Below are 15,796 nucleotides of genomic sequence, written 5' to 3'. Positions count from 1 at the left end.
CAAAGCTTAATTAATGTTCACCAGTATAGAATCACACCTGCATACCATTTACAACTTATCCATGCATGGCTAACTCAGTGAATCCATTGGCTATTATTATAGTGAACACTTCTCCCTGTGATTTAAATACCCAGTCACTAAGAATTAGAACTCATTGCAGAAGACATTTACAGCAGATATCATTGCTGAAGAAATCAGATGGTAAGGTATTTTTTTAATATTTGTATTTACTATGGCCTGTTATATCATGTGCATTTGAGGAGCATGATATAATTTATATTATGAGGCATGTAAATTGTTATACCCACACTTTCTAAAGAAAGTTCTGGTATATTTTTGTTACCCTGTCCCGTCCATCCGTCCGTCTGTCAAGTTTTACTTTCTCAAACTGCTCTTACTTACATCTTATAAACCAGCAAACTGAACTGAACAAAAAATAGCAGAAAATTGACGTTTATTACTCCTAAAAAAAAATACCCTACATCCCAGAACTTCTCTTATGATTTAATGAAAAGACACATCACATCTTGGGATATGATAGGGGCTGTCCAAAAGATATATCCCATCCCCCCCCCCTCCCCGAAAAATCTTTCTGGATCCGTGCATTTATCCCTGCTTACACTGTAAATAAAATGACATTTTTTTGGTTTTTTGTTTTATAAAATTTGCGTTTATTTTTGCTTAAAATAAAAAAAAACTTACATATATCTAATAAAATCAAAATATAATTTGGGGTCTAAAAGTTTTATAAACTGGTAAAAAGTGTTTGAAAAAAATCTCATCACACCTTCAGTTGCATAATTGACAAATGATCTATTGAGATATATGATCAGAAGCTCTTTTATTTTCTACATGGGGATCAATAACTAATATTCAAGCTAAAATTAATAACAACAAATGATTAAAATTAAATGTTTATCCTCCACATCCATCCACCCCCCCCCCCCCCAAATCAAACCTGGTTCTAAAGATACTGTCTTCTTTCATTCTTACATGTGTACAAAATTATAAATCATTTCTTGATTGGTATTTTTCTCTAAATGCACATAAAGTTCCTATTTCAGAAGGGGGGGGGGGGTAATTTAAAGACAACACCCAGGGGTCATATACTTTACACTATTTGATGCATTATGATGACATTAGAAATAAGAATATTATATATATATGTATATGGTTTAGTGGTGGAGATCTCAGCAGTTTTCAAGATTTTAGGTATTTTCCTGTTTCATGGGGTCAGAACAATCCCATAGGGTCATGGCCTACATTATATTTGATGCATCATTATATATTGAGAAAAAAGAACTCTTCTTTCCTATAATTAACTCATATATACATGTACATGATGTCTCTACTCAATAGTGTAAGTCTGACAAATTAGAAAATAACTTTTGCAATTAAAATGATAGAAAATGTACAGATGCGATAGGATAGGTAATGATGATAAACTTTTATAATTTAAATACTAAAAGATGCTGGCAAAGGGAGATCACTTATTTAGAAAGTGAAAGTAATACCTATACCTATATTGGTCAACATCATAATGATAATCAAATTAGAGCACAATATAGATCCTTTTTTTTATCATCACAAGAAACGTTTATATACGTTAATTTATCCTTTTTCTGCATATGGAAAACACTGGAATGTACACCATGTGAAACCCATCTAACCGAAAGAGCTTGGTACAGCGAACTACATTGAAGCATTTAATAGGAGTTAACTCCAGAAAAGTTACTACTAATGTTTTGACTGACCTTTGTCCAATCAGATCGTCGTTGGGCGGAGTTAAGACATTGCAGCTCGTGACTTGAATGAAAGAGAGAGAGAGAGAGAGAGAGAGAGAGAGAGAGAGAGGGAGAGAGAATTAGAATTGAGTAAATTATAAGAAATATTCATTAGTTTTAAACTTGCAAACAAATTAATTAAGATCTGTATATAAAATTAACTTTATATCCTACATTGGTATAACTTTAAAGTGTTTTAAAGAACGATTGTGAAAATTTTTTTGGAAGCGCACTGTCAACAACATGTCCATGTATAAGAATGACGTAGCTAACCAACTAAATTTCCTAGCATGTAGTCTGAGAATAAGGGCATTAAATATTTAGAAATGCGAACGAATGATCACTTAGGCCTAAAAAAAAAGTTGTGTGTTTCAGGTAACCCGACCTAACCTACAAAAATGGCCCGATCCTACCATTTTTAGACAGTTTTTTCCCCAGGCCGATTTTGCATGGCGGTACCGCCATGCATTGAAGATCCCCCGCCATGCATCACACAGTGCCACTATACTTCTCGCTATGCATGTTTATTTCAAAGCAAAATTCTTTTTCCAATTATTACACATCTTTTAAAACTGTAATTAGTAGATATAAAGTTGTCCGTTCTCCGCTCAAACTTCAGAAAAACGCTTGCATCCGCAGTGAGCGCAGTTAATTTTGACATCGATCTCAGCAAGGGGGCACACATGGTTTACGGTTTAGGTAGCAAGGGACAGTTTCGAATAAAGTACCCGTCAATATTTTTGTAAAATTGAGAGTTGCTGTACTTGAAGGCTTATGAGTGTTGCTAAAATTCATGAAATGATTTTTAATGATTATCATTAGTTAGAGGGGTGTCCTCTTGTTGAAATTGATATGCAATATGTAGGCCCCTTATGTTAGGTACATGAGAATCAGAAGTAAAATGCAAAACCTGCGGCTTTCACTGTTGTGCTGACTTTACACAGTGAAATTGCAAGTTACAGACGGGAGGTAAAATAACACGAAAAGTAGGTGGATGGGACATTGTAAACTATACACCGGTAAGTTTCTGACATGTGATAGTGCAGCATGCACGCGGTACGGAAGGTCAACCCTCTGCAGGGAATTAGCTAAGGGAGGTCTAAAAAGCTGAAAAATCATGAAAATTAGCAAAATATGAAAGGGTCAAAATCTCATGAAAACCAGTATGTACAGAATTTTACAGGTTTTGATGAGTAATTTTCTTCAGATATTGGTGATTGGCCTTATAAAGAGTGAATTAAAGGTATTTGTGCTGAATGGGAACTGAGGAAATTCTAGTTACAGAGTTCCGAAGACATGCATCCCTTGGCTATGATGAATTGGATAAAAAAAACTGTCCCCTGCCACCTTCAAGACTACATGGTATTTTCATATTTCTCCTTTAAGTGTAATTTTGAGTGGATTTTGTACCATAAATAATACATTTTGTGAAAATGGATGATTTTCTTGGCTATAGATGTCATGACATGATTTATTAGCTAAAATATTCAAGGTGAGTAACTCGATCCCTCTTAAATGTGTAGAATGACCACCACTAGAGTAAATTTGCTTAGAGAGTAGGCATTTCCTATCCTGATGACAATTAATAGGCTAAAGTTAATTACTGAGATTAGAATAAATACTTTAAAACAGTTTTTATCAATTAAATCATTAATTTCATGAATTTGCAGCCATTTCGCTGTCTGATTTTATGAAGTAACATTAATCCACCTGACTTATATCACCCAATTTTTTTAAAACAGCATATTCTTATTTCAAATGAACTTTACATGTAGACAAATGCAGTTATCAAAGTATACAATATGTCAAAAAAACTCAAGTTTTTGCTCCTTCCTATCAAAAAGTGGTATTTTAGATATATTTACAGAATTGAAAAAGCCACCCCCTCTTTCCAATGGACTCCATTACCATTACATGTAGGATATGTAAATGTACATTTGACCTTGAAATAACATCTGCTATGATAATAACTCTTGAAATGAACAAAAAACAACATATTTTTACCCTTTTATTGTATATATGCATCAAAAATGTAGAAAAACATGTAAAATTTGAACCCTTTTCATGGAATTCTCATCCGTCCCCAGGTACCCGGGTGTGTTTGAATTTCATTTTAATTAAACGCACACGTCACACTTGTAGGTCTTACTAATTTAGCAAAGTTAAAAGGAGACTAGAAACCAGAATATATAAGACATCCACTAAATATGATTATAGGCTTAGTTATTCATGAAAACAAGAAATCACATGTAGGGCGACATGACTTTTTGTGAATAAAAATGCTACAAATCATCCATTTACCAAAAAAGATCAATTTTAAGTATCAGTGATTGTTGTTTTCAATTATGTGTAAGAAATGACTCAAGGAAACTGCCACAAGTTTCATAATATTAGCTAGGTTAAAGTGTTCAAACTAATGCTTCTTGTGAAAATCAAAAGATAGGGGGAGGGTATACATGTAAAGGGATTTCTAAGTGATGTGATGCTTTTATCATGATAATATCAAGCAGATGTATGTAGTATTGAATAAGGTTTCTTATTTAAGGAATTTGAACAACAGTTGGCCTCTAAAAGATTAGGTAAAGATGCTTTATTTATGGAGAGCCCTGTGAATCTGTGTTAAATAGAGGAAAGTGGAAATGGTGGGTTCACTTAAATGGCCATATTTTTCTTAAACCTCAATGGAATTGGCAAAATGTGGTGTACTTTTTTCAGAATAGCATAAGCTTTGTAATTTTAAGACCATATGACTTTTCAGAGAATGTTAGTGTATGTTAAAGGTAGCAAGGGACAGTTTCGAATAAAGTACCCGTCAATATTTTTGTAAAATTGAGAGTTGCTGTACTTGAAGGCTTATGAGTGTTGCTAAAATTCATGAAATGATTTTTAATGATTATCATTAGTTAGAGGGGTGTCTCTTGTTGAAATTGATATGCAATATGTAGGCCCCTTATGTTAGGTACATGAGAATCAGAAGTAAAATGCGAAACCTGCGGCTTTCACTGTTGTGCTGACTTTACACAGTGAAATTGCAAGTTACAGACGGGAGGTAAAATAACACGAAAAGTAGGTGGATGGGACATTGTAAACTATACACCGGTAAGTTTCTGACATGTGATAGTGCAGCATGCACGCGGTACGGAAGGTCAATTCCCTCTGCAGGGAATACGCTGGGGGAGGTCTAAAAAGCTGAAAAATCATGAAAAATTAGCAAAATATGAAAGGGTCAAAATCTCATGAAAACCAGTATGTACAGAATTTTACAGGTTTTGATGAGTAATTTTCTTCAGAAATTGGTGATTGGCCTTATAAAGAGTGAATTAAAGGTATTTGTGCTGAATGGGAACTGAGGAAATTCTAGTTACAGAGTTCCGAAGACATGCAATATGCTTGGCTACGATGAATTGGATAAAAAAAACTGTCCCCTGCCACCTTAAGGACTTAGCTAATGATTAAGATATATTAAAACTGAGTTTATTAATAGGTGATTAATGCATAAATAGAGACGTGATTTCTTCTTCTTTTAATAATGTGCTTTTTTCGACAACTCCGCCATTATCGAATGTTGTGGATTTTCCAAGATCTAAAAATAGCACAATGTTCACTCGATGGTGTTAGCTTGGATTCGATATGCTTGAACTCTTTATTTGCCGCAAGGATATTGGAAACTTGAAAAAATGTACACAATAAAGAAAAAAAAAACTACAGTTATTTGCAGAAATGCACAGAAGCGATGTCGCATGACTAGAAACATCGTATATTGTATGCCTATGAAAATGATTGACTGTGTACATACATGTAAACGGGGAAGGGGACTGGTGTCAAGATATCACAGAAACTTTCATATGAACCCCCAATTTAAACAAGAAATATTAACTGCCCAGAATAAGTTGAATCAAGTTTGCTGTAATTGTATGGACTTGTTCTGCCTATTTCTTGTTCAACACCCCCCCCCCCCCCCTAAAAAAATCTCTATATAATATGTAGAAGAAGGAGTGGGACGGAAGCTGATGTTGAACTGCCATGTGAATCTATTACTATATTTCTTGTGTTTTGTGAAAACTTGTGAGGACCAACCTCTTAAAAAACTGATTTTGAAAAAAAATGTTTTTAGTTTTGCCAGAAAAACCCAGAAAAATTGTATATTAAATATACACAGATATTAAAATATAATTATGAATTGAAATGATACTTGTTGATGTAGATTTCATGAAAATGCATCAATTATAGTACATATCATGTAGTACGTTTCATCAAATGGTTATATTATTACGCACAGTGATTTCGCCGGCTTAGGCGCTTTAATGCCGCACCGTGCACTTACTCTGACAAACTTCCCCCCATGCTTCAAAAATTTTCTGGGGAAAACACTGTTAGATGTCTGATTTTAACCGATTGTGAATTTTATCTTATTTCCAATAAAAAATACATTTTTAAATATGAAACAAACAAACATTCTTGGGTTAATACAAAAAAATATGATAAAATAAATAAAAATCCCTACCTACCTAACCTAATTTTTTCATCAGTGTTACCCTAAACACACATTTTTTTTTTTTGCCTTATGAACTTAGATGTAGTGAACATGGTGAAAAGGAAAGGCAACGCAGGCGGATGTTTAGTGGAAAAATAAGACAATGGCGAACAAATTAGTTCTATTAAAGGTAAAGAATGTTCCACACTGAGTAACCATGAAGAAAGTTTTTATACAAAGTAAATTTACAACCTATGTTTCAAGCCGCTTGGTCCGATTTTATATCAAATTTTATGCACGCTTTTAAATGATGGTTATGCTTAGAATATATATTTTTGGGGGGGCTAAAAACGGCCTCCTTTGCCCAATAAACCGTATCGACCTAATTTTCGAAAAATACGGTAATTAGAATGCACAAATAAACAAATTTTAAAAATATGAACCAAAAGAAAAAATTAAATTAGATAACAACAAGGTACCAAGAAATAATACATTACTGTATATTTATCGTTAACATTTTTGACAAAATCAAACACAAATTACGTTTTGACAGACTGATCAAATCTCCCCAAAAGTAAAGAATGGCTTAAGGTGGAAGCAAATCTATATATTTTGTAAGAATTTTTTAAAAAACTTTAATAGAAATTTTATATAATTTTCTCTCTCCCCCTTTCTCTCTCTCTCTGTGTTCTCATTCTATCTTTCTCCCTCTACCCCTCTGTCTGTCTGTCTACCTCTCTCAAATTCTTTTTTCATAGTTGATAACTAAATAACATGACAATGATGCAAGGTATGTGTAATTCTTGTTAGATGCGCTCGCCACAACGGTAGTACCGGCAAAACATATTATGTGCATATATGAATGCAAATTAGGGTTTTATAACTTATTTCAATTCAATTTCAAAGGTTATAATTAATTACGGAGCAATAATAACACGAGAAAAATATCTTAATACAGTGAGATGTTTCGCTCCAATGGAGCTGCGAAACATAATGAGGTGCGAGTCATCTCCGCGCGAAACAGAATAGCTGCGATCCCGGATTCTTTAAATGCTTACCTATATTGGTCAACATCACAATGATAATCCAATAAGAGCACAATATGGATCCTTTTTGCTTATCATCACAAAAGAAACGTTTATCCGTGTTAATTAATCCTTTTCTGCATATGGAAAACACCGGAAAGTACATCACTAGCACGTGCAAGTTAACTGGGTAAAACTAATACCCGCTAACGTGGCCTGCAGGGTGTTGCTAAAATGCGGAACGGAAAACGGGACGGAACGGATAACATTTTTAAGTTAAAATCACAATTTCTTTAATTCATTAAACATGTTAAATTGGTTTTCTGAGATTCGCGGCGGGGGAGGGGTGTTGTGATGGATTTTAGCTTCTCATTGAGATACGATAGGATGGTGATACGCTTGATTAGATGATATATCAAACAAACAAAAATGACAATGAATATCAAAGTGAAAGAAAAAAATAATTAAAAACTTAAGAAAAAAATGTGAACGCATGTTTAATTAATATACAAGTCGTATGAACCATCATTACTAATAACGGTGTTTCTGTGCTTGATTTATAATTTTTTAATTTTTATTTGTTTACAGGGGACAGCGAACTTGGTTTTCTTTAACACCAAGCCATTGATAACATCAAAGAAAAATTTGCTAAAATTCATCATTATTGTCTCATCACCAGGAAGATGAAAAAAGAACCAGTCAGTATAAAAAGTGCAGAATTTCGCAAGTACAATCTGAATGTTAGTTTTTCCTTACTTATACAGTTTTCCTTACTTATAGTATACGTCAGGCACGTAGCATCGGGGGAGGGGGCAGGGGGCTGGCCCCACCACGTTTTTGCGTTGCAAAGATTTTTTTTTGAATTTACATACAAAAAATTGAAATAACATGGAGTCCCCCCCCCACCCCCCACAAACACGCTTTAAAAATGAATTGAAAATGAGGAAATGAACACTGATATTGAAGTGAAGTGAACGGTATACCCCCATCCCCGGATAAGGATTTTCGGGATTTTGGATTTTTAAAACAACCCTCCTTTTTTTGTCAAGATTTTTTGGATAGGTCTAGCCCCCTTCCAAAAACGATACTACGTGCCTTTACGTTAAGCTGATTTTTCATCATTTATGGAAAAAGAACCAGTCAGTATGAAAAGTGCAGAATTTCGCAAGGACAATGTCAGTTTTTCTTACTTATACAGTTTTTCCTTACTTGCAGTATACGTGAGGCACGTAGCATCGGGGGAGGGGGGCGGGGGGGGGGGCTGGTCCCACCACGTTTTTGCGCTGCAAAGATTTTTCAAATTTATGGGACCATGTAAAAAATGAATTGAAAATGAGGAAATGAACAGTGAAATTGAAATGAAGTGAACGGTATACCCCCCCCCCCCTCCCGGATTAGGATTTTTTGGATTTTGGGTATTTGAAATAACCCTCTTTTTTGGTCAAGATTTTTTGGATGAGTCTGCTCCCCTTCCAAAAACGATACTACGTGCTTGTACGTTAAGCTGATTATTCATTATTTATAAATAATTAGGTAATTTAATTTTGAATAAAATTTCAGTGGCGTCGGAAGCAAATTAAAAGTGGGGGGGGGGGGGGGGCGGATAGACTAATCCTTAGAAATCTTAACAAGCAAAAGGAAAAAAAAACTTATTCACAAAATCCTGAAAATCCTAATGGGGGGGGGGGGAGTATACCTATAGTTACCAAAAAAACATTCACCTACCAAAAATTTTCTTTTTCCAAATCATCAAATTCCTAATCCGTGGGGGGGGGGGGGGGGGGGTAGTATACCTATGACTCTAACTTCTCAATATTTCCACCTTTTAGGAACATTAACTTTGTTGCGAGAAAAAGTTGGGGGGGGGGGTGAACCCTCTCTGATGCCATGTGCGTAATGTACGGAGGGGGGTGGGTGGGTAGTATACCTATGACTCAAACTTCTCAATATTTCCTTCTTTTCATGGTAAATTTTGGAACAATTATCTTTGCTGCGAGGAAAAGTGGGGGGAATGAACCCTGTCTGATGCTTAGGTCTAACTTTGTAAAAAGGGGGGGGGGGGACTAAGGGGGCTACCAACAGGGGGGCTAAGGGCTGGGATAAGTGGCTAAGGTGGGCTACCTAAAACTTGTTTTTGCAAATCATGAACTTCCTTATCCGTAAAGGGGGGCGGGGGGCTAGTATACCTATGACTCCAACTTCTCAATATTTCCATCTAATAAAGGTAAATTTAGAAACAATTATCTTTGCTGCTTTAAAAAAGGGGTTGAACCCTCTCTGATGCTATAAGCCTAATACTTAGGCCTAACTTTGCAAAAAATGGGGGAGGGGCTAAAGGGGGGTGGGTCTACCAACATTTTTTTTTTCGCAAATCATGAAATTACTAATCCGTAAGGGGGGGGGGGCTAGTATACCCATAACTTTGCTGCAAGAAAAAGTTGGGGGGGGGGGGGTGAACCCTATCTGATGCCATGTGCCTAATGCTTAGGTCTAACTTTGCAAAAAAATGGGGGAGGGGCTAATGGGGGGGGGGGGGTCTACCAACAAAAACCCAATCTGTAAAGGGTGGGGGGGGTAGTAGGGTAGTATACCTATGACTCCTACTTCTCAATATTTCCATCTTTTGAAGGTAAATTTTGGAACAATTATCTTTGCTGCGAGGAAATGTGGGGGGGGGGGGGGCTGAACCCTGTCTGGTGCTATATGCCTAATGCTTCGGTCTTACTTTGCAAAAAAGGGCTGCTACCAAAGGGGGGGGGGGGGGGCTAAGGGCTTGGCTAATGGGCTAAAAAAAAATCGCAAATCATAAAATTCCTAATCCGTAGGGGGATGGGGGGTTGGGTGGGGGGGGGGGGGGGCTAGTATACCTATGACTCCAACTTCAATCTAATAAAGGTAAATTTAAGAACAATTATGAACCCTCTCTGATGCTATGGGCCTAATGCTTAGGTCTAACTTTGCCAAAAAAAAAAGGGGGGGGGGGCTAAATAATGAAATCCCTAATCTATAGGGGGGCCAGTATACCCAGGACTCCAAGCCCCCCCCCCCATCCAGCCCCCCCTCCCCCCGGTTCCGACGCCTCTGAAATTAATAAAGATATTTTTCTAAGCAATTTGTTTCAGAGCCGATTTGATGTCGGGAAGGCAATTCGAAATTTTGTTTCCTTAACTTCCACTAATAATTTTCTTAAAGGTAAACTTTTATAAAGTTTATTTTTTTTGTATTTATTTTTTTTAAATTGAAATTAAGTACATCTTATATGACCAAATTTACGAATTGCCCAGGTATAGTATAACATGTACGGACACCTAACGGTGACAACCAAGTACATGTTTTTATCTATTTTCACATGTATATACACCTCCTTTCATATCTGTGTCCGAGTTCCTTCGGGGGCTTCTGGGAGGAGTTAATGCTGGACATTCGGGGGAGACTGCAATATAACTGTATATGTTATATGAAGTCTTCACCCATTGCACAGATGTCCTAACTCCCAGCCGGGTATTACAAAGAAGGGAGACTAACAGGCTAGGCCCCATTACTAACATTGGGGAATATGAAAATTGCATAATTTGTAAATAAGAAATAAGAATCTGCACAATTGCCCCACATAAAGTATTACTAATCCGTAAGGGGGGGGGGGGGGGGGCCTAGTATACCCATGACTCCAACTTTTCAATATTTCCACCTTTTCACGTAAATTTTGTAACATTAACTTTGCTGCAAGAAAAAGTGGGGAGGGGGTTAACCCTATAACCCAATCTGATGCCATGTGCCTAATGCTTAGGTCTAACTTTGCAAAAAATGGGGGAGGGGCTAAAGGGGGGGGGGGTCTACCAACAAATTTCCAATCCGTAAAGGGGGGGGGGGGGGGTAGTAGGGTAATATACCTATGACTCCAACTTCTCAATATTTCCATCTTTTCAAGGTAAATTTTGGAACAATTATCTTTGCTGCGAGGAAATGTGGGGGTGGGGGGGCTGAACCCTGTCTGGTGCTATATGCCTAATGCTTAGGTCTTACTTTGCAAAAAAGGGCTGCTACCAAAGGGGGGGGGGGCGCTAAGTGCTTGGCTAATGGGCTAAGGGGGGGGGGGCTACCTAAATAAAAATCGCAAATCATAAAATTTCCTAATCCGTAGGGGGGAGGGGGGGGGGGAGCTTGTATACCTATGACTCCAACTTCTTAATATTTCCATCTAATAAAGGTAAATTTAGAAACAATTATCTTTGCTGCTTGAAAAAGGGGGGGGGGGGGGCTGAACCCTCTCTGATGCTATATGCCTAATACTTAGGTCTTACTTTGCAAAAAAATGGGGGAGGGTCTAAGGGATGGGGGTGGTCTATCAACAAAAGTTTTTCGCAAATCATGAAATTCCTAATCCGTAAGAGGGGGGGGGGGGGGGGGCTTAGTATACCCATGACTCCAACTTCTCAATATTTCCATCTTTTCAAGGCAAATTTTGGAACATTAACTTTGCTGCGAGAAAAAGTTGGGCGGGGGGGGGGGTGAACCTTCTCTGATGCCATGTGCCTAATGCTTAGGTCTAACTTTACAAAAAAGGACGGGGACTAAGGGAGGGCTACCAAAAGGGGGGCTACCAATTTTTTTTTTCACAAATCATGAATTTTCCAATCTGTACGGGGGGGGGGGGGGGTGTAGTATACCTATGACTCCAACTTCTCAATATTTCCTTCTTTTCAAGGTAAATTTTGGAACAATTATCTTTGCTGCGAGGAAAACTTGGGCGGGGGCTGAACCTTCTCTGATGCCATGTGCCTAATGCTTAGGTCTAACTTTAAAAAAATGGGGGGGGGGGGGGGGGTAAGGGAGGAGGGCTATCAAAAGGGGGGCTACCAAATTTTTTTTTCGCAAATCATGAAATTTCCAAGTAGGGGGGGGGAGGGGGGGGGGGGGTAGTATACTTATGACTCCAACTTCTCAATATTTTATCTTTTCAAAGTAAACTTAAGAACAATTAACTTTGCTCCGAGAAAAAGTGGGGTAGGGAGAGGGGGTGGACCCTGTCTAGTGCTAGGTGCCTAATGCTTAGGTCTAACTTTGCAAAAAATTGCTGCTACCAAAAGAGGGGGGGGGGCTAATAAGGGCTTGGCTAATGGGCTAAGGGGGGCTACCTAAAAATATTTTTCGCAAATCATGAAATTCCTAATCCGTAAGGGGGGGGGGGGGGGCTAGTATACCTATGACTCCAACTTCTCAATATTTCCATCTAATAAAGGTAAATTTAGTAACAATTATCTTTGCCTCGTGAAAAGGGGGGGGGGGTGAACCCTCTCTGATGCTATGTGCCTAATACTTAGGTCTAACTTTGCAACAAAAATAGGGGGAGGGCCTAAGGGGGGGGGGATCTATCAACAATTTTTTTTCGCAAAACATGAAATTTTTAATCCGTATAGAGGGGGGGGGGGGGGGGGGCTAGTATACCCATGACTCCAACTTCTCAATATTTCCACCTTTTCAAGGTAAATTCAGGAACATTAACTTTGTTGCGAGAAAAAGTTGGGCGGGGGGGGGGAGGAATGAACCCTCTCTGATGCCATGTGCCTAATGCTCAGGTCTAACTTTACAAAAAAGGACGGGGGCTAAGGGAGGGCTACTAAAAGGGGGGCTACCAATTTTTTTTTCACAAATCATGAATTTTCCAATCTGTACGGGGGGGGGGGGGGGGGGGGTAGTATACCTATGACTCCAACTTCTCAATATTTCCTTCTTTTCAAGGTAAATTTTGGAACAATTATCTTTGCTGCGAGGAAAAGTGGGGGGAATGAACCCTGTCTGATGCTAAGGTCTAACTTTGCAAAAAGGGGGGTTGGGGCTAAGGGGGCTACCAAAAGGGGGCTAAAGGATGCGATAAGGGCTAAGGTGGGCTACCTAAAACTTTTTTTTTTGCAAATCATGAAATTCCTTATCCGTTAAGGGGGGGGGGGCGTATAACTATGACTCCAACTTCTCAATATTTCCATCTAATAAAGGTAAATTTGGAAACAATTATGTTTGCTGCTTTAAAAAAGGGGGTGAACCCTCTCTGATGCTATATGCCTAATACTTAGGTCTAACTTTGCAAAAAATGGGGGAGAGGCTAAAAGGGGGGGGGGTCTATCAACAATTTTTTTTTCCGCAAATCATGAAATTACTAATCCGTAAGGGGGGGGGGGGGGGCTAGTATACCTATGACTCCAACTTCTCAATATTTCCTTCTTTTCAAGGTAAATTTTGGAACAATTATCTTTGCTGCGAGGAAAAGTTGGGGGAATGAACCCTGTCTGATGCTAAGGTCTAACTTTGCAAAAAGGGGGGTTGGGGCTAAGGGGGCTACCAAAAGGGGGGCTAAAGGATGCGATAAGGGCTAAGGTGGGGTACCTAAAACTTTTTTTTTGCAAATCATGAAATTCCTTATCCGTTAAGGGGGGGGGGCGTATAACTATGACTCCAACTTCTCAATATTTCCATCTAATAAAGGTAAATTTAGAAACAATTATGTTTGCTGCTTTAAAAAAGGGGGTGAACCCTCTCTGATGCTATATGCCTAATACTTAGGTCTAACTTTGCAAAATATGGGGGAGGGGCTAAAAGGGGGGGGGGGTCTATCAACAATTTTTTTTTTCCGCAAATCATGAAATTACTAATCCGTAAGGGGGGGGGGGGGGGGGGCTAGTATACCCATGACTCCAACTTCTCAATATTTCCACCTTTTCAAGGTAAATTTAGGAACATTAACTTTGCTGTGAGAAAAAGTTGGGCGGGGGGGTGAACCCTCTCTGATGCCATGTGCCTAATGCTTAGGTCTAACTTTACAAAAATGGGGGGGGGGGGTAGGGGGGATGGCTACTAAAAGGGGGGCTACAAATTTTTTTTCCGCAAATCATGAAATTTACAATCCGTAGGGGGCGGAGGGGGGGTTAGTATACTTATGACTCCAACTTCTCAATATTTTCATCTTTTCAAGGTTAACTTTGCTCCGAGAAAAAGTGGGGTAGGGAGAGGAGGTGGACCCTTTCTAGTGCTAGGTGCCTAATGCTAGAATTAAAATCCCGCACCTTTGAGATAACAGATACCGAAACTGTAGTTATAGGATATTTTAGATTTATTCCAACTACATAAATAATCAGAACGAAGACATTTTATTTTCATTTCATTATGGCCACTTGCATACGTTTGGCTTAAGCCTGGATCAAGGTAATCTAGGCTTAAGCTAGGCTCAAAATTTTCAAATCACTTGCACACCTCTCTGATTTATCTGAGTAGAGCTCAGAATTGAGGTTTACTGTAAACCTGATTCAACAGCATAAAAGCACAAAAACGAATCAATATTTATAACTTGAATTAATTTTTATTAAGAATTATTATTTTTTTCATATGATTGCGCTAATGAAAAAATGGCCTTTGTTTTCAAATTTCCAGATTTTAATGGATTTATATTTGTCAGAAGATTAAAGTTAAAGTTTCATGAAGATCAAATAACTATCTATCAATAACTATCTTAATCTGGCATTTAAAGCTATGGAATTTTTTATCCCCTCGCCTTGCGACGTTACGTTATAATTTAATCAACGTCACTTTTATGTTAGGTTATATGCTCTATTGTTTTGCTTTTGAATATATCTTAATCAAATTTTACTAATAACTATAGATATAATGCATTTATATCAAGTCATTGTGTTTTTTTAAAAATATGAATTATTGTTATTAAAAATGTCACGAAAACTATGAAGTCTTTTTAACGCACATTCATTTTATCTAAATAAGTCATATCTTAAAAAAATGAATGTGACTTCATAGTTTCTAAAATTATTCAATATCAATAGTTTAGTACAATGAACATGACATTTTAAAAACGTATGGAGCCGATATACGGTATGCACATTGGATTCCTGTGCATGCTATATAAAAAAGAAACTTCGCCAAAAGTCGATCTTTCTTTTTCCCTCTGATAAGAGAGATAACTTTTGTAGAAAATAATCTCTTTTTGTTTCTGTTAACTCACAATTATTAAGGTATGTAGCAATAAGGGAAGCAGTGCTGGGCCCCAATTTATGTTGAAAGGCGATATTTTTTTAATAATCGATTATAAAAAAGGAAATATATACTTCCATTTATAAGGCCTCAGTTAAAATATGCATCTGATGTATGGGGCGGTTGTTCTATTAATGATTCAGACAAATTAGAAAAAATACAATTGATTGCAGCAAGAATTGTTACAGGTTATTTTTGCATCTCGGGAATCTCTTTACTTTGAAACAGGGTGGGAAACGCTTTATAGTAGAAGGAAAATATCCAGGCTAAAAACAATGTATAAAATTGACCGAAACCTTTTACCCAGTTATGTAATGGATATTTTTCCAAATAAGCGTGCTAATGTATCTAAATATTTTACCAGAAATGCACATAATTACATTATACCAAAATGTCGTTTGGAATTGTATAAATCTTCGTTTGTTCCTACTGTTGTTGATGAATGGAATGCGCTTTCAACGGATGTCCGTGGAAGCGAC

The 15,796-nt window shown here is 37.5% G+C and overlaps 2 long non-coding RNA genes across 2 annotated transcripts in view; one reads left to right on the top strand and one right to left on the bottom strand.

Annotated features, from left to right (window-relative positions):
• LOC128178208 (uncharacterized) overlaps positions 1 to 7,854 on the bottom strand; it is a 47,754-nt gene extending 39,900 nt beyond the window's left edge. The window contains exon 1 of the long non-coding RNA XR_008242913.1: positions 7,317 to 7,854. This is a non-coding gene — a long non-coding RNA (uncharacterized LOC128178208). The remainder of the gene's footprint in view (positions 1 to 7,316) is intronic.
• LOC128178210 (uncharacterized) lies at positions 12 to 8,023 on the top strand. The gene is made up of 2 exons (XR_008242915.1): positions 12 to 201; positions 7,872 to 8,023. It is a non-coding gene; the product is annotated as an uncharacterized LOC128178210 (long non-coding RNA).
• The last annotated feature ends 7,773 nt before the right edge of the window (positions 8,024 to 15,796 follow it).

This window comes from Crassostrea angulata, chromosome 3 (genome assembly GCF_025612915.1).
Source record: "Crassostrea angulata isolate pt1a10 chromosome 3, ASM2561291v2, whole genome shotgun sequence".
In the NCBI taxonomy this organism is placed as follows: Eukaryota; Metazoa; Mollusca; class Bivalvia; order Ostreida; family Ostreidae; genus Magallana; species Magallana angulata.
This window is presented reverse-complemented; position numbering and strand designations above follow the sequence as displayed.